Raw genomic sequence first — 19,404 nt, forward strand, 5'->3', positions numbered from 1 at the left:
CCCAAGTATGGTTTCTATCTAATCTGCCTTGAAATTGCTCTGCTGATTGACTCTTTTATCAATAAAAAACTGCTGAACTAAGGTTCCTCTTTTGAAGCTCCTGAAGATGGGGTCAGCCCTGTCAGAAAGCAGTGTTGTAGCAAAAGGATATGTGTACAAGGATGTTCACCAAAGCATTGTTTAAAACTGTGGACTATCAGTAAACACGCTTCAGGAAAGTTGCGGGCACACCCATATAGCATAATGCTAGGAATTTGACTTATTGCAAAGCAAGTCTCTGAGCGGCATATAAACTATGATCCTATTCTGGAAAAATCAATAGTAACAATAATAAAGTTAGCACATACAGGGAAAAAAAGGAGGAACATATGCCAAAATGTTAGCGATGATTATTTGGGGTTGGGGTGAAGTGGGATGGAATCTGGGGAGAAACATTTCTCCATTTCCTGACCCTCTGGTCTTGCTGTTGCACCCTCTCATTAGCCAAGGTGAGGTTTTGGTACAGAGCCGCATTCATGGTCAAATGCTTTTTCCTCAAGACGGAGACATTTTCTTTCCCTAGCTGCAGATATTCCACAGTCTGCAACAGCAGTTTATTGCCTTCATTCATTGGTAATGCTCTGTTTGTTCTCAGTAGGACATGTACCTGTAGGCATTAACATATTAAAATACTTGAGCTAGCTCACTGTAATATTTGACCACCAAATTTGAAATTTATTTATGTGTTATTTTTGGTTAAATTGATAAAGAAGTCATGTTATTTTTTCTATTTTAGAGTTCAAATTTTTAAAAAGTACTCAATATATGAGGATATTTATTGCAACTGAGAATTTCAAAGTGCTGAGATTAAAATCTGATATAGACTACTTGTTCACAACTTTAAGTTTCCTGTAGCTCTTTAAATTTTAAACATGTCTACCTGCATACAACTAGAAAAGTTCACCCCAAATATTGCCTCGATTTCCTGGATGTTACTAAGGAGTGTATGTCCTTTTACTTTGTCTTGAGACCCAGCCTAACAAAACTTGGCATATTTTCATAGGATGTTTTTGGCTTGCAAGTTATTTCATTCATTCTACTCATTCAATAAACATCTATAATTATCATTGGTATTAAAAATAATAGCTCACATTTAATAGGCATTTTCTACTTGCTGGTAGTTAATACCAGCTAACATTTCATTTCATTACCTGCTGCTCTTTAATTAAATGCCTTCTTTTTGCCTGGCATTAGGGAGGATACAAAGATAACCTGGGCCCTGAAGATATATAAATAATCCAAATACGGTTCTGTGCTCAAAAGGAGGGTCAGATACCAGGTTATGTAATTCCTAGACTGAATAAGTGACTTCCCAACAAGGAATTCAAGGAAGCTTCACAAGGTAGTTGGCATTATATTTGAGTCTTTAAGCAAAGGATTTGGTCATCTGGAGAAGAAGGAGGAGGGACATTCCAGATAAAGGCAGAAAGGCAGAGATAGGACTCTGCAGGGCATGTGCTGGGTCCTGGGTATAGTGGGGGCTAAAGCATGTGGTATATGAAGGGAATACACAGGAAAGAAGGCTTAAGGGGCAGATGCAAAGAATGTTCCAATTGTAAGGACCAGTGAATCATTTATCCCAACACCCTCATTTTCCAGATGAAGGCACTAAGGCCTACAGAAAAGGGAAATCCCCTCAGTTATTCAGTAGTGGGGATGGAATTAGACTTTGCACTCTCTTGGCTCCCATGATTGAGCTTCCAGTTATCCTGGGACAGATCAAGGAGGGCCTAGAATGCCAGGCTAGAGGTAGGTGGTCATCTAAATGCAGAGGGGAGCCACTGAAAGTTTTGAGGAGAATGTAAGTAGCAAAGGTGATTCAGGGACTAAGATAATTTGAAGGTTTCTAGGCTAAGTGACTGGGAAGCTAGAAATTATATTTTGATAAACGGCTTCTGTTAACACAGAATCAGATCTAGAAAAAAATGATTAGTTCAATTGAAAACAATTGGTTGTTCTCAAAGTAACTATTTGATTAATGTAACCTCTTTTAAAATGTCATGTGTTTAGGGCGCCTGGGTGGCTCAGTTGGTTAAGCGACTGCCTTCGGCTCAGGTCATGATCCTGGAGTCCCGGGATCGAGTCCCACATCGGGCTCCCTGCTCGGCAGGGAGTCTGCTTCTCCCTCTGACCCTCTTCCTTCTCATATGCTCTCTCTCTCTCTCATTCTTTCTCTCAAATAAATAAATAAAATCTTTAAAAAAAAAATGTCATGTGTTTAGACCCACTCTAGTTAAAGAGTAGGTTAAGGAAGGTTGGAGCAAGTGGGCATAGTCTGTAATGGGTATCAAGTGCTCAATTTACCTCCTCTGATTGTTTCTGCCCTTGGGAGACAAAGTTTCTATCAGTTGAGTCCACACCTTCATATACTTTGTATTCTCTTTACATTTGAAAAAGAGATAAAATATCGACTCCTTTTTTAAAGTTTTATTATTATTATTATTATTTTAAGATTTTATTTATTTGACAGAGAGAGATAGCGAGAGCAGGAACACAAGCAGGGGAGTGGGAGAGGGAGAAGCAGGCTTCCCGCGGAGCAGGGAGCCCGATGTGGACTCGATCCCAGGAACCTGGGATCATGACCTGAGCCGAAGGCAGACGCTTAACGACTGAGCCACCCAGGCGCCCTAAAGTTTTTTTTTTTTAATAGAAGCTTATTTTAGTTACATTTATGTTTAGTTCTACTTTCCTCACAAGCAGCATTTCCTAGTATCGCATGAGATAGCAAACAGGATCAATCTAAGAGGTCACCTTTGGCCACAGACACATAAAACCTCCCGTCAGCAACATGAATCTCATTCCCCTCATCTGTAGAATTACAGACCAGAGATGCACCTCACAATCACTGGCGCTCTCAAGGGGAGGCAAAGAGCAGAGGGTCAGACTGTCTGGGTTCCAATCCCAGCTCTGACACTCGAGTCCTGAGATCTTGGATAAGTCATTCAATGTTTTTGAAGCTGATTCTCGTCTGGAAAATAGAGCTAGCTAATAACTCATCTGGGTTTGCTCTGGTTGTGAGAATTCCTAGACAACGGGCCAATAATGCTGACCACAGTGCCAGGCGCATAATAAGCATCTTGCTTAACCTTAAGCTGTATGAATCGTCTCGCCCACACCTCAGGACAGACAAGCGGCTCAGAAAGCGGCAGCATTTCTGAACGGAGTTGTCGGTTCCCAAGTAACTAATACCCTTATTTTAGATGTACTCTAGAACTAAAGATGCAACAAAACCACTTCACAGTTTACTACTCCTGGGTAAACCGTTTTGAGAACATTTCAAGAGCCTTTAAGGAAGATGTCTATTTCCACATCTCTGATTTATGTAAAACTATCCGCCCAATGCAAAACAGACTCTCTCTCCTAGTCTGGCCTGCTTCCCAGCTGTTCACGTTCCCTACGGGATTGTCAGAAGCTCCACACGCTGTGCGGGAGCCGGAGGAAAGTAAATAGTTTAGCCAGGCAGGCACCCCACCCACCATTTTATTTTCCGAAATCACTCCTTTAGCTAATATTTCAGGGACAGACACGCGACGCATCTGGCTCCAACCAAATATTTTCAGTCAGTCAGATTCCAAGGTAAATATTTGCCACTTTGATTGCAGCAACAGTGGTAGCGTGAAACAAGGAGCCACTTATCAACCTTCAATCAGGGCCTGCCTGGCACTTCGGTGACGTGACCTGCCCCCTCCCCGTGAGCCCCTGCGCGGGTCCCGCCTCCGCGCTTCCGGTCTTGCGGTCTTGCGCCCTTGGTGTCTGAGCCTTTCTGAGGCCTGGTTGTCTTCAAGGTGAAGCCTTGGTAAAGTCAGGTTATGGCATTGCTGAGCTGCTTCCTTAGCTCAGATCCTTTCATTTTTAGCAGGTGCTGTCTTTCCCTCTCTTCACAACTGACTGTCAAAAGGGTGTTGGTTGTGGATGAGAAACACCAGGGAAGGGTTAAGGAAGTCGCCTAGACGTGTGATTGGGGGGCGGGGCGGGAGATGTCCCGCAGAAGCCTGTACCTATTACTTAAATTGCGTCCTTAGAGAAAGTGCCCGAGCATGAAGGGGGGAGGGGCAGAGGGAGAAGCAGACCGCTGAGCAGGGAGCCTCATGGGGGCTTAGCACCCAAGATCATGACCTGAGCAGACGCTTAACCGACTGAGCCACCCAGGTGCCCCAAGGGACTCTTAATATTGGCCCAAAGTTTTTGAGCTACAATGAATAAACTGCCCAGGGCTTTTGTCTTAGGTCCTTTGCACTTCTGTGAGAATGAATATATTAGTGTTTTTCTTATGCATGCATATTTTATGCAGGAAGAATAATAAAGAGGGATGAAGACACAGGAAAATGGCAGGTGGGGTGGTTTTGCCTTGTTCTGTGGCAGGGTTTTTAACCTTTTTGGAGTCCTTTTGAGACTATGAAAATAAAAGACCCTTTGTTTTCCCAGGAAAAGATATGTAAACACAGTATTTTGCCTATGACCGGAGGAGATTCATGGATCCCCAGAACCCATCCGCAGACTCCTATGCGGGGAGCCACAGACCCAAGATTAGGAAACCATGGATTTTAGGTACATCATGCCCTGGTGACCTGCACCCGACATTCCTTCTCTTGCCCAGGCCGGACTAGGGTGAAAAAAGTCAGGCACTCGCCTTGGGCACAAAATTCAAGGGGGCATCAAAAAGTTCAGAAATCAAGATAAATAAAGTTTTAGTGCAATATTTTAAAGGATAAAATCTGCAAACTGTGGCTGTGGCTTGTCAATCTTTTTTTGTAAAAAAAAATTTATTGGAACCAGGGCCAGGATTAGAGCAAGATGGGTGAAGCAGGGTTGTACAAATGCAGGTTCAGATTCTGTCTTTATTTTGAAGTTTTTATATTTTGTATTTTGTTCAGTTTTTTATCTTTATTTATTTTTTAATTTTATTTATTTTTTTGACAGGGAGAGCAAGCACAAGTAGGGGGAGCGACAGGCAGAGGGAGAAGTAGGCTTGCCGCTGAGCAGGGAACCCGACTCAGGGCTCAATCCCAGGACTCTGGGATCATGACCTGAGCCGAAGGCAGTCGCTTAACCAACTGAGCCACCCAGGTGCCCCTCAATTTTTTATTTTTAAATAGTGCATTAAAATACTGTTTTGAATACTGAGTTTTTTTGACCCCCTCTTCTTTAATTTTGCACCTGGCACTAGTGTCTCCTTTGCTTACCCTCAGTCCTGCTTGTGTCCAGGATGCTGTTCAAGTACAAACCAAATGTACGTGATCACTTGCCGTGTGCTAGGCCCTGAGCTCCCACATTTCCAGAAAGCAGGGGTAGTGGGAAAAACTCTGATCTATCAAAAGGTTGATGTTTAGTCCTGGCTCTGTCATGTCCTGCTGGATGACCTTGGCCAGTGAACTTAGCTTTTCTGAGCCTCTTCTTGATTGCAGAGTGAGAGGGTGAGACTGGGCACTTTCCAGTTCTGGCAGTCTGTGGTTCTAGGACTTTGAAAAAGGCAGCTAAGCCAAATTGTTCTCTAGAAAACAGAGTCCTCAATGAGCACCCAATTCCACATCCCAGTCCTCTAGGGTTCTCTTGATTTGCCTTCTTGATGGAGGGGTTTTGCATTCTACAGACTTTCCTTTGTCTCAGTGTGAGGGCCCAGACCATCAAATCTCTTCAACTTGAGTAGTGATTGCTAGAGTCAAAGATCTTGAGAGCTGATGAGAGTAAAGTGCAGAGAGATGATTTAGTTTTAAGGAAAATGAGACTCAAATAGGTGAAGTCAGTTGGCCAAGGCGGCACAGTGTCAGATTTAGAACTAAAACCCCAGTGCCTGATTGCCTTCCGGTGGGATATAATGCATGCCTTTCTACTTCTCTTCAGAGAATTTCCTAGAAGTACTTTGAATTCTCTCATAATATTCTCTCTGATTCCTGTGTTTTATTAGTTTCCTTGTTAGGATGCTGCTCCTAGTGCTGGGGGATTGGGAGCCAAAATTCTTGATCAATGTCTTATCCTTAGGTCTTCTTCCCTCTCCCAGACTCATCTTGGATTTAACTTCTGTGGGGATTTTTTTTAAACTGTTACAAGGCATATAATCTTAGAAAGCTAACTTCCTCTGTGTTTCTTTTGAAAGATATTTTTAAAACTGGAGAGAACAAGTGATGCATAACAATCTGTAAGGTAGGTACTGTTATCATTGTTATTTTACTAATGAAGAAATTGAGGCACAGAAGGCTAATTAACTTGTCCAAAGTCTCGCAGCTAAGTATCAGAACCAGGATTCAAATCCAGGCATCCTGACTCCAAGGTCTGTGCTTTTTTAACTAGACACTGTGTGGCTTCTCTTGTGGACCATTTCACTCGAGCTTGAACAATTCAAAGGATGGAAAGCTATCTCAGGAAATCCTAGTTCTGTTGTTGGGCAACCTCTTCGACTGGAATGTCTTCCTTCTATTTGTTGGAACAAGCTATAGACAGTTACCCAAAATGGTTTTCTCTTGTCAAAATAAGAAGGTAAAAAGGTGAGTGAAGAACACAGAGTAAAATCTCTCAATCTATCCTGTCTCCACCAAACATTCCTCACCCACTCACTTTCAGTTATGTGGGCTTCCTGAAAAAACACAAAGTTCCCTCTTTCAGTTTTGTGTCTATTGAAAGTAAAATCCCCATCCTATGTGTTTATACCTTGTTCTGAGAAAGATTTAGGTTGGCCCACATGGGTTAGAAAGTATGGTTAAGTAGTGTAAATTAAAAGTGTATGACACGATCCAGCAATTTCACTTTTAGGTATTTTTCCTTTAGAAATTGTTACAGGACCTTACCAGGATAAATATTCAAGGGATTTTATTTCATTTTTGTAATTGCACAAAAATTGTAGGCAATTTAGATGTGCACCAATAAGGAAATGGCTAAATAAATAATAAATTAATGAAGTTGCGAGAGGATTTCAATGTAAAATTGAACTGGAGGATATGAATTGGAGACCCTCATGCATCCTCCCTCAGAAGAATGGAATTTAACTGAGAGACTGATTTCTTGTAAATGCCTGATTTACAGAAGATCAAGGCTTCTCTCCTGACCAAAGAACATCCACCAAGAATCTCTCCCTGGCAGGCCTTACCCCTCTTTGTACTCCTTACTCATAAGTACAGCCTGCCCCAAATCCTCAAAGGACACCCTGTAGCTTGATACAGCATGTTTCCCAAATTGCAGTTCCCTTTGCAATTCCCAAATAAACTCAAATTTCTGGTAATTTGAACTTGCCTCAGTTTACCTCCTTGTTTAGGTTGATAGAGTACCTTTTAACTATTTTCAGTGTATAGTGTTAAGATGAACTGATTATTTGCTCTGAAGAAAATCATTATTGATATTTTAAAAATTGGTGCTTGATGGCATATCATCTCTGTTGTTATCCCAGTGGTAATACAGCAGTTTAAAGAAATAAACATGGGGTGCCTTGGTGGCTCAGTCAGTTGGCCATCTACCTTCGGCTCAGGTCATGGTCCAAGGGTCCTGGGGTCGAGCCCTGAGTTGGGCTCCCTGCTTAGTGGGGAGTCTGCTTCTCTCTCTGCCTCTCTTTCCTGGCTTGTGCTCTCTCTATTGCTCATTCACTCTCTCTTAAATAAATAAATGGAATCTTAAAAAAAAAAAAGAAACACTTTTTTTCTAATTCAAAAGGTTATTGAAGAAAATATGGAAAATAATAAAATGTAAAGAAGGAAACAAAGAACCTATAATCCTACACCCTAAAGATAACCACTGTGAACTTTTAAATTTATTTCTTTCCCATCTTTTTTCTAGGTACAGTACTTTTTTAGTAGATTTTTTGTGATAAAATATATATAATATAAAATATATTATCTTAAACATATTTAAGTGTACAATTCAGTGGCATTAAGTACATTCACATTATTGTGCACCTATTATGACTCTCCATTTCCAGAAATTTTTCATCATCCCAAACTGAACTCAGTTTCAATCAACAATAACTCCCCCATTATTCTCTCCCCTGGCTCCTGGTAACCACTATTCTACTTTTTTTTTTTTTTTCCACTATTCTACTTTCTATCTCTGGATTTTGCTACTCTAGTTACCTCATGTAAGTGAAACCATACAATATTAATCCTTTTGTTTTTGGCTTATTTCACTTAGCATTATATTTTTAAGGTTCACCCACATGGTAGCATGTTTAAGAATTTCCTTGTTTAAGGGCTGAGTAATAGTCCATTGTAAGTTTGTACCACATTTTGTTTATTTATTCATTGATGGACATTTGGGTAATTTCTACCTTTTGGCTTATTGTGAATAATGGTTATGAACATGGTGTACAAATGTCTGTTCCTGATTTCAGTTCTTTTGGATATATACCTAGAAGTGTAATTGCTGGTTCATACGCTAATCCTATGTTTAATGTCTTGAGGACTACTATACTATTTTCCACAGCAGCAGCACCATTTTAAATTCCTATTTGCAGTGCATAAAGGTTCTGATTTCTCTGCATCCTTGACAACATTTGTTATTTACCATTTGCAAAAAATAATCTTTATCCTAATGGGTGTGAAGTGGTATGTCATTGCGGTTTTGATTTGCATTTCCCTGGTGATTAGTGATGTTTAGCACCGTTTCTCAAGCCTCTTGGCCATTTATGTTCTTGGGAGAAATAGCTATTCAAGTCCTTTGCCCACTTTTTGACTGGGTTTTTTTGGTGTTGAGTTGTAAGAGGTTTTATATGTTCCCAATATCAGTCCCTTATCAGGTATGTGATTTGCAAATATTTTCTTCCATTTTGTAGAGAAAAGTGCCTTTTCTTTCTATCAGTAGTGTCCTTTGATGCACAGAAGTTTTTCATTTTGAAGAAGTCTAATTTATTTTTTCTTTTGTTGTTTGAGCTTTTGGTGTCATATCCAAGAAGTCATTGCCAAATCTACTATCATGAAACTTTTCCCTGTATTTTCTTCTAAGAATTTTTAGGTTTCACATTTAGGTCTTTGATCCATTTTGAGTGATTTTTTGTGTATGGTGTAAGGTAAGAGATCAATTTCAATCTTTTGCATGTGGATATCCAGTTTTCCCAGCACCATTTGTTGAAAAGACTTTCCTTTCTCTGTGTTTTTATGTTTTAGTGCTTTTTTGATTCCAGACTTATTCCTTTTGGAGCCCAGGCTGCTTCTCTGGGTTGTCCTCACCCTCATTGGTTTGTACCCTCAAGGGATTGTAAAGTTATTTGACTGGGAACAAAGGGAAGATATAATGAACCTGAATCTAGTGCAGAAGCATGGTGGCCTAGCAGAGCCTAGTGAAAGTGATAGTTGATATATTGCCTATAGTGATCTTGCTATAACCTTGGCTAAACCTATTTCATTTGTTGTGAAATGGGAATAGTGATAAGAAGACCCACATTATTTTGTCAAATGATAGCATAAATCCTGGAATATTATTATGGCTAATAGCCATTATTGTGGTTAATGTTTATGAGGAGAGTACTCTGTGCTGCTCTTAAATGCTTCACATTTATTATCTCATTTAATACTCAGAATAGTCTTATGAGGTCAGTGCTATCATTTTCACTGTTTTACCATCTCTGAGCTTCTTTTGTTGTCTGTAAAATGAAGAAAATTATATCTTCCTTGCAGAACTATCAGGAGGATTAAACGAGAGAGTGAAAATAGAGGGCCTCACAAAGAACACGCACATAGTAGATGCCTAACAGATGGTAGCTGCTTTCCCTCAGTTCAGGAAGTAATTCCAGTAAGCACAAACTATATTAGATGAGGATTCTGCTTTGTTCTAACAATCGTGAATTTCCTGATACTTCCCCTTCAAGGTAAATTAGAATGATTATACTGGTCAGATAGGAAAGTCTGATACCATTGATTTATGAGACAGGAATAATTTCGTTACCTACCTGCAAGGCTGAAGTAAAGAGACTATTATCGGACACTAGGAAGACTTCTATAGACACTCATCTAGGGAATGAACAAGCACAACAGCCCTGGAAACAGCTGGCTATGTATTGTGCGCCAATAGATTAGTGATGTTTTAACACTCATCATTTTGACTGATAAAGTGTCATTTCCCTAAATCTTTCACTACCTTTTCCCACCTCCTTTATTTATGTTTTTTTTTTCATTTTCCCATACCTCGTGGTATTTATTTGGTAGAAAAATAAGGTGGAAAGCACAGTGCTTCTGCTTCACACTAACACATTACAAGCTTAGCCAACACAAGCAGTTTTAAAAATAATGATGACAGTGAAGATGTACAACTGCCTGAGACCAAACTAGAAAAGCAGGGCTTAAATTAGTTAGTACATTAATATAGTCCTTAGTGTTGCAGTTATTCTGGGTCATATTTTCTGGATATTATTTAGACATTCATTGGTTAGATCCAGGCCGTACATTTTCTCTTTGGCTGCAGCTAATATGTTAACTGGCAGTGGGATCAAGTCCTGCTCCTCAGTGGCAGCTGGGCCCTCCCTTGGAGCCGCTCTACAATCCCTTCATTTATTGCTAATTGACTTCCTAATTCCCTCCAGCAGCTGTTGTAAACCTTTTCCACTCTCCACCATCCCTTTAATCTCCCTGCTCTGCACACACTGAGTGGCAGGTGATGGTGCATCCGCGATCAGGTCTCTTTCCCACTGCCTTTTGGTCCTCCGCCATTTTCACCTCATGCCCAGGATCCCCTTTCTCTCTCAGAGCCTGGCTCTTTCATTTACTCCCTCTCTCCTAGCTTCTATCTTTCCTCTTTCCCCTTCACACATAAACAAGCTCAAGTCTTCCTCAACCTATAAGAAAGCCAACCATATTTCTCTTGAAGTGAATCATGTTCCTTTTTCAGTACTGTTAAGCTCTTAATATCTTTTTCTCATTACAAAAATAATGTAGTAGAAAATTGGGAAGTACACACAATCAAACATGTTTCAGGCACCCATAATCACATTTGTAGAGGTAACCACCAATGTTAACATTTTGGTTTATATCCTTCCAATCTTATTTCTAAGACTTTGAGATCCACTTAGACTTAGAGGGCATTCTGGATGTTCTCTTTTGTAACTTGACACTTTTCCTGTGTCAGTATTTTTCTAATCATTGCATTAAAATTTCCATTGTATGGGAGCTCCTGGGTGGCACAGTTAGTTAAACATCAGACTCTTGGTTTCAGCTCAGGTCATGATTTCATAGTTGTGATATGGAGCCCTGCGTTGGGCTCAGCTCTCAGTGTGGAGTCTGCTGAAGATTCCCCCTCCCTCTCCCTTTGCTCTTTCCTCCTGTTCTCTCTCTCTAAAATAAAATAAATCTTTTTTTTTAAGATTTTATTTTATTTATTTGACAGAGAGTGAGAGAGGGAACATAAGCGGGGGAGTGGGAGAGGGAGAAGCAGGCTTCCCATGGAGCAGGGAGCCGGCCGCGGGGCTCGATCCCAGGACCCTGGGATCATGACCTGAGCCGAAGGCAGATGCTTAGCGACTGAGCCACCCAGGCTCCCCTAAAATAAAATAAATCTTAAATTTTCATTGATGGATGCACTTTTATTTATGTAGCCATTTAAAATCATATCATAGGATTATTTCCAATTATTTGCTATAATTAACATAAGAGTATAACCTTTGTAAATAAATCTCTGCACATAGTCCTGATTATTTCTTTAGTACAAATTTCTGCAGAGAAGTTCCTGAGTGCATATTTTAAGTATTTAGATACATATTTTATTGTAAAATATAAACATTTTGATAAGAGTAGCCAACTGCCATCACTTCAACCTTTAATTCCAGGTTACTGAATTCTAAGCAATCCTCGCTTGTCCACAATCACTGAAGCTTCTCTGTCAGATGTCAAGGTCAACATCAGTTACTAATCACAAGTCTTCTCAGACCCTATCCTGCCTAATCTCTTTGCAACAACTGTCACTTTTTATCTTTTCCTTTCAAAAATGTTTTTTCCTTCTATTTTACTCGAGTTCTTCTACCTCTCCGGTAACACATTTTCAGGCTCTTTCCTGGTTCCTTTTGTTCTGCATGATCTTTTCCTTATTCTCAACTTACCTCAGATTTTCAACTGTTGAGTTCATGCCAGTGCTACATAGATCTCAGCACTGATCTGACCTGAGTTGGGGTCCGCTGGCCTCTCCATCTCACATCTCCCTACTCTTCCCTGACTGCTTCCTCCTCTCCCCATTCTTACATGTACTTTATGCTTCAGTCATTCTGAATTACTTGCATTTTCTATGCCTTTGATCATTTGGTGCTCTGTGCTTGGAAATTCCTTCTCCCTTTCCTCACCTGATAAAGCTTTACTTCTCTTTCAAGATTCACCTCTTTCGGGAATCTCCACGACACCCTCCACTCCTACTCTCCTATGCCTCTTTGCCCTCTGGCCTGGCCAAGTAGAGTGACCCTCCTCTAGGCTGCTGTGTTCATGCTTCTCTCCTTGTGCTGGGTTACAATGGCCTTTTTCTAGGCTCTAAGCTCCTGGAGGGCAGGAAGTGTGACTATATGTATTATTATTATTTTATTTAACAATCATGTGTGTTATGTTTCTTATGTGCCAGGTGCTGTTATATCTGTTTTATAAATATTAACTCATTTAATCATCTCAATTTTATGAAGTAGATACTATTATTATCCCTATTTAATGTCAGAGAAAACCAATACACAGAAAGACTAGATAACTTGCCCAAGGTCACACAGCTCCTAAGTGGGGATTTGAAGCTGGGTTTGTATAGTGGCACCAAAGAAGGGCTTAAAGAATAGGACTTTTCTGAAGTCAAACATCTATTCGGTGTGATATCCTTTCGTCATTGTGTTTGAAATCTAGCTAACTGTAGGCCTTAATGCTTTCTTACCCATGGCTAATTAACACAGAACCTATGATCTCTGAGCAAGCTTTTACATCAGAAAACCAGATTTTTAAATGTTCCCTGCTCAGAAAACGCTAAGTAGGAGTCTGTCTGTTCATGTGGTTTATTGGATCATGGAATATGAGAGTTGGAAGGGGGTCTTAAAAATGATTCCCTCTGGGGGCGCCTGGGTGGCTTAGTTGTTAAGTGTCTGCCTTTGGCTCAGGTCATGATCCCAGGGTCCTGGGATCGAGCCCCGCACTGGGCTCCCCGCTATGCGGGAAGCCTGCTTCTCCCACTCCCCCTGCTTGTGTTCCTGCTTTCACTCTCTCTCTCTCCGTCAAATAAATAAAATCTTAAAAAAAAAATTAAAAAAATGATTCCCTCTGGTCCTTTAAATTACTAATGGGAAAACTGAGGCCCACTGAGGAGTGTGGCTTCCTCATGGTCAAAGAGAGAATTAGGCTTGCACCAGGACAAGTGCCTTTCCCAGGATGCCCAGGTGTTTGCTTGTACTGGCCCTTTCCATTTGAGGAGATTTTCTAGAGCTCGGGATGTACTAGGCCAGGCTGAGACTATAGTGACAAGAGTCTTGAGACTAGAAAGCAAAGGGTAAATGTTGGCTCAGATACAGCCATAAACAGGATGAAGGCTCCATTGCCTATCCCTTCCACCTAGGATCCCAGAAAACCCAGAAATCTTGTTGGACATGTCACGGTGACTTTTGAGTCCTCAATTCCTTGACCTCTTAGTATCTGTTTTCGCTCATGGACTTTGTCTCGGTAAAGGGACCACCACCTACACAATTCTACAGTCTTGACACCCTTGACTTCTCCTTCTCCCCATCCCCATAGCCACTTCTCTGGTTTAGGATTTCACCACCTGCAGTAGCCTTATAACTGGTCTTTCTGCTTTAGACTTGCCCCATTCGAAGTTGTTATATGCATTGTAGCCAAAATTAACTGTTTTTACATTTTTTAAAAAGGATCTATTTATATTATAAAATTTATACACACTAGTAACAATTTGAAACAATGTAGTGGGATATAAAGTAAAACCTGGGGGCGCCTGGGTGGCTCAGTTAGTCAAGCATCTGCCTTTAGCTCAGGTCTTGATCCCCGGACCCTGGGATCAAGTCCCGCATCAGGCTCCCTGCTCAGTGGGGAGTCTGTTTTCCCTCTCACTTTGCCCCTCCCCCCAGCTCGTGCTCACTCTCTTTCAAATAAAATAAATTAAAAATCTTAAAAAAAAAAGTAAAACCTGAAAGACTCCCATCTCCCATATTTCCAACCTCAATGTAGGTAAACAGTTTGGTGTATATCCCATCAGACTCTTTTCTATGCTTATCCAAACATAACTGGGCATCTCCTATAGGCCACTTTATTTTCCAGAAGCCCAGTACTGCCCATTTCTTTGCACAGTCCAGGTTCTATGTGCTTTCCTTAATTTGCTAATGCTTTCCCCTCTGCTCTTTCCTCACCTTCCTTCCTCTGGCTGACACCTACTCATCCTTTTAAGACTTACCTGATCTGTCATCCCCTCCCTGATGCCCCCAGACTCAGTGGGTATGTCCCCTTTTACCTCTTCAGTTACTGTGCTGTATTATTATAAGCTCTTCTGTGCTGTTTTCTCCCACTGGAGCAGAGCTTCTTGAGGAAGAGTCTGTGCCTTATTTGCCATGGTATTCCCCCATACTTGGCATAAAACCAGGCACAGTGTTCAGTTCACATGACTGAGTGATTGTGACTTATGACTGCCTGAGTCTCCTCAAGTGCAAGTGCCTTGGGTTGGGAGGCAGTTATTCTAAGCAGACAGGACTATGAAGCTTCCTGACAGTCTATTCGCAGCAAGAATAGGAGACAAGATAGGGTCTGAAGAACAAGAGAAAGGATCCAAGAGTGGGGAAAGGAGCCTGGTGGCATCAAGGGAAGGAAAGGAACTAAAACTTATGAAGAATAGTCACATCTAGCACCTCATATATGTTATTGTATCTAATCTTCTCAACACTACCATCCCCATTTTGCAAATAAGAAAGTTGAGGATCAGGATGTAAAGTACCTTGCCCATGGTCACACAGTGAGTAGCAGAGCCAAGGTTCAAATCCAGTTCTGTGTGAGTTCAAAGTCCAAGCTCTGTGCACGTTGGTGATCAGGTGGGTATGGTATGGTTAACACTGCGCATTTCCCTAGACCCTTCATGAGTACTTGGAGTCTGGGAGCTTCTGAACAGAGACTCCTAAAGGCCTTCAGCCTCTAGGGAGCTGGTGAGTGACAAAGCCAACATCTAGATCTTCAGACACTGTGGGCCTTTTCACTTCCATATGTCTTGAAAGGGGTGCTAAGGCTCCAGAGTTTATGCTGGAGGGCGTTAGTTTCCCAGGCTTCTGGAAGAGGCCAGCAAAGGCTTTGGGAAGTCTCACTCAGTCAGCTTTTTCCAGATTGCCCTCAGGCAGCTGTGATTGCCCCTAGTCTTCTCCTAGTCCCTCCCCAGCCCTCCATCAGCTCTAGTTGCTATGTCTTCAGGATCTGGTAGCCAGAGTATACCTGTGGGGCAGAGTCATCTCTGGAGGCCTAGCAGCCTGGGCCCCAGCCCTTTATGTCTAAGCTTTGGGTGCTTTTTGGCAGTTGTGTGTTCCTTGAGATTGGGGAGGGCACTGCAGAACAGGGGTGGGGGGCTAAGGGACTGTTGGAATAAGGAGCTGTGTCCAGGGCTGAGGCTGACTCATGGGATGCTAGTTCTTTAGGCCACAAAAGTTTACTGATACTACCTAGGTTTTGTTTGGTCTTTGAGGGCAGGGATGCCAGGTCTGTGCTTTAGGCACACTGAAATCCTAGCAGTTCCTGCCTGTGTCCTGTATCTCTTATCCCCAGAGCTTTATACGTGCTATTTGCTCTGCCTGGAATGCCTTCCACCTGTCCTTTCCCTGCCAATTCCTTTTCATTCTTCAGGTCTCAGCTTGCCTGTTGCCTGACTCTGTACCCAAGGCTGGGTGGGGGACATTTGCTGGTTAACTCTGCACTTCCATTTTCCCTCTTTTCTTGCAGGAAGTTCTTGGACTTCCCATTCGGGAAATCCATTCCTCCCCCATAGTTAGCCTCCTAGTTAGTATTACTGACACCCTTCCCTCCAGCTTCAGGCAAGGGTCTGATGGTTTAAGCCAATTGTCATGTCTCATTCTACTTATTAACTATGATCAGTTCAGGGATGTAAGGGTATACTCAGAAACAGTGAACCAAGGAGAAGCTAGATGCCTTAAGAGTTACCAGAAGAGCCACCTTCTTTCCTAGAAACGGAATGAAAAAGGATGTAGATAGGTGGCCTGGCTGTGAGCAACCTAGGATTAGTAGAGGAGAGGCTTAAAGGGGTGACAGTCTGGTGGGAATACAGGCTGGGAACTTAGCCTCTATCATTAAAAATAGAGTATTTTGGCTCCCATATATACTCTTTACTCTTTCAACTTTTTCAGGATCTTGGACAAGAAAGAGGGGTGCTATTAACGGAGGACCCTTTGGAGCCCCAACAAAATCTTTGCATACACATACACATATATGCATACACATATGATCTTTGGGGTCATTTTAATATACTCTTTGGATCATATTCACCTACTTCTTAATAGAAATTAACTTTTAAAATTTGTATTACAAATATTTTCCCATATATTTTCTCTGTTGCCTTAGTGGTACAAAAGTTGTAAAGTTTATAGTCAAATATACCTTTCGTATTTTTTTTCTATCTGTCACAAATCTGTTTAATTCAGGTAGATGTCAGGATGTGCCACTATGATTAATTAGTCCAGGGGCCTGTCAACACTAGGTAGAGAGAAGAAGCTACCATCATTCTTTCAGGAGTAGCCTCCATTGGTGGCCTCACTGTGAGGGGACACTATGGATCCCTGGATGCTGTGGATAGACTCCTTCTTAGGGTTGATCCAGTGTCTGATGTTAGCTCAGAAAGTGATGGAAGGTAGCAGAGTAAAGGGTAACAATACTTTAGGGTATTGAGTCTTGATAATTCCATGGGTTTCCTGGGTGGTCTCCTAGTGTAAGAGTATCTATCTCACTTTTGTTCTTGAATGTCCCTGTGTGGTGGTTGTACAAGGCTGCTAAGCAGAAATCCATGTCATCCTTTGGTATCTCAGGATCAAAAAAATAAACCTCCTGCCTCATGAAGGTGATTGTGGGAGTTGATCTGAGCTGACTCCTGGGTTCCTTTTGCTGAGCAAGGTGAGTTGGGTTCTTAATACGGCAGTTTCTTGGAAGCCCAGAGTTTTCCCAAGTAGGAATCATTATCCAATGTAGGGTGCTGGAAAGGGTCTCTGGTGAAAGGCATGGTAAAATGCGGAGTGAGACGCTGGTCTGAGGGTCTTCCATCTTTTTTTAGAGCCTCCAACTTTCCAGTCTTTGTTAGGAAGATCTCCCCTATCCTCAGTTTATAGTATAGTCTTCAAAGTTTTCTTGCAATATTTTTTTCACTATTTTGCTCTCATATTTTTATCCATTTGGATTTTTTTTATGTGTAATATATAAGATTAGAGTCCATTTTACTTTCTTCCAAGGGATAATTCATAAATATGGCTGTCGATTATGGATTTTCTATTTTGTTTTACCAGTTTTCCATTTCTGTTTGACTTTATAGTATGTTCTATATGGCAAGACTAACTGTTCTTTTTATGTGTTTCTTTGTTATTTTCAGTCATTTTTCATGTGAATTTAAAGATAATTATGAAATTTCATTAAAATTATTGTTTAGATTCTAATTGGAACTAATTCAGTGTACGTATTAGTCTGAGGAAGCTGACTTTTTAAACTAGGAGGGTCTTCTTCCCCAAGAACATAGCATAAATTTCCATTATCAAGATCTTGTTGTATATATTCTAATACATTTATTTCATTTAAGCCTGTGTATTTATTAAATAGATCTCTAAGTGTATTATAATTTTATTTGCTTAAACGTAATACTTTACTCATTTCTTTTACTAATGCTTGCCAGTAGAATAAAGTTACAAATTTTTTTATGTTTATCATATATTCATTCAGCCACCTTACCAAAGAATGTAGAGTTACATGGTAAGATTGGGGAATGGGTGGGAATTGAATGTGTTGGGGTCTGTGGGGACAAGGCTGGGTTGGCCTGGAGCCTGAGAATGTTAGGAAAGGAAGCAGACCAAGTACTAGAAGAAGAATTGGTTGTGTGTTCAGGGCATTGTGTTAGTAGGAGTCTCTTCCACTGTGAGCAGCTGTGAGTAACAGAAGTCTAAAAAACAGTGGAGTACATAGAATAATGTTTATTTCTCTCTTACACAAAGAAGTCTATTATAGGCAATTCAGGCGCTGTAGTTCCCAGGAACCCAGACTACTTCTAGCTTTATCTTCTGCTATCCTTCAGATGTAGTCCTCATCATTATGGTCTAAGATGAACTCCAGGCATCACATCCATGTTCCAGTAGAAGGATGGAGGAAAGGGAAGAAGAAACAAAGGGCACATCATAGGTATATCATAAAGAAATTTCCCAGAAGCTTCCACACAATAACTCTACTTACCTTATTGACCAGAACTGAATTATATGGTCATGTCTAGCTCCAAGGGATGCTGGGAAATATTTTTGTTCAAGATCAAAATTCTAAAGATTATAAGGATTTTTTTATTCCAAATCAGGATTCTAAAATAGTGATAATAGACATTGGGATTGGCAACCAGCAGTCTCTGATGCAGGTATGTTTGTGGGGAGGTGGGGGCATGTGTTTTCTTTTGTAGCTCTCAGCTGCTAGTGCAGAAAGGAGAATGAGAAGTTGAATGGAACAGGGTGCAGAGGATTGGGGGTCAGCAGAAGAAAAGGAGTGCAGGCATAGAGGGTGTGGATGAGAGAACGGTTTTGTTGGAAAGGAAAGAAGGCTGGGGGATGATGGACTAGTAGAAAGATGAGGGATCAAGGGATTAGTGATCTCAGAGAGGCTGAAAAACAGATGCCACAGCTAGATGGCTGGGAGGCCATGTCAGAAAATGGCATATTTGTGGGGCACCTGGGTGGCTAGTCGGTTAAACATCCTACTCTTGTTTTCAGCTCAGGTCATGATCTCAGGGTTGTGAGATCGAGCCCCATGTTGGGCTCTGCACTGGGTGTGGAGCCTGCTTAGGATTCTCTCTTTCCCTCTCCCCAGTGACAAGAGGAACAATGTGGCTGTGGCAATGGGTGATGGATGTGGAAGGGTGATCAGGGTCATTCAATGTAAGGAACGTAATGCATGGCATTGGAGGGTTCTCCCCCTGTACACTGAACTGCTCCAGGAGGATAGCAGGAGTAGGGAGACAGAGAAATGCAGGGAAGCTGGTGTAGTTAGATAGTGTGAGCCCCAAAGGAGTTACACTGGAGGAGAGTAATGGTCTTGAAACACACAGGAGTCTGAGGACACTGATCCCACCTTGGGGCTTCATCTGCTGAACCAGGTAGATACATAGGCATGAGTGAACAAGAAGTCATCCCTCAGGATGGCTGTAGAAGATGCTTGTGATCAGGGGATAACTGTGTCTCAGGGAAGTCCAAGAAGAGAAGAGAGCCTTCTGTGA

The 19,404-nt window shown here is 41.4% G+C and overlaps 1 long non-coding RNA gene and 1 pseudogene across 2 annotated transcripts in view; one reads left to right on the top strand and one right to left on the bottom strand.

Annotated features, from left to right (window-relative positions):
* Positions 1-3,750: 3,750 nt before the first annotated feature.
* The window catches only part of LOC112824673 (uncharacterized), a 78,073-nt gene continuing 62,419 nt past the window's right edge, over positions 3,751-19,404 (top strand). Inside the window, exons 1-4 of one of the 2 annotated variants that reach the window (XR_012379360.1) lie at positions 3,751-3,824; positions 4,465-4,587; positions 6,134-6,180; positions 6,328-6,521. This is a non-coding gene — a long non-coding RNA (uncharacterized lncRNA). Of the gene's footprint in view, positions 3,836-4,464; positions 4,588-6,133; positions 6,181-6,327; positions 6,522-19,404 lie in introns of both variants that reach the window. The other variant, XR_003208488.2, reaches the window with a different exon arrangement.
* On the bottom strand, positions 16,628-17,169 carry LOC141373451 (cilia- and flagella-associated protein 276 pseudogene; annotated as a pseudogene).

Source organism: Callorhinus ursinus, unplaced genomic scaffold (assembly GCF_003265705.2).
Source record: "Callorhinus ursinus isolate GAN/ISIS: 27379988/994484 unplaced genomic scaffold, GSC_fseal_2.0 scaffold9, whole genome shotgun sequence".
Classification (NCBI taxonomy): domain Eukaryota; kingdom Metazoa; phylum Chordata; class Mammalia; order Carnivora; family Otariidae; genus Callorhinus; species Callorhinus ursinus.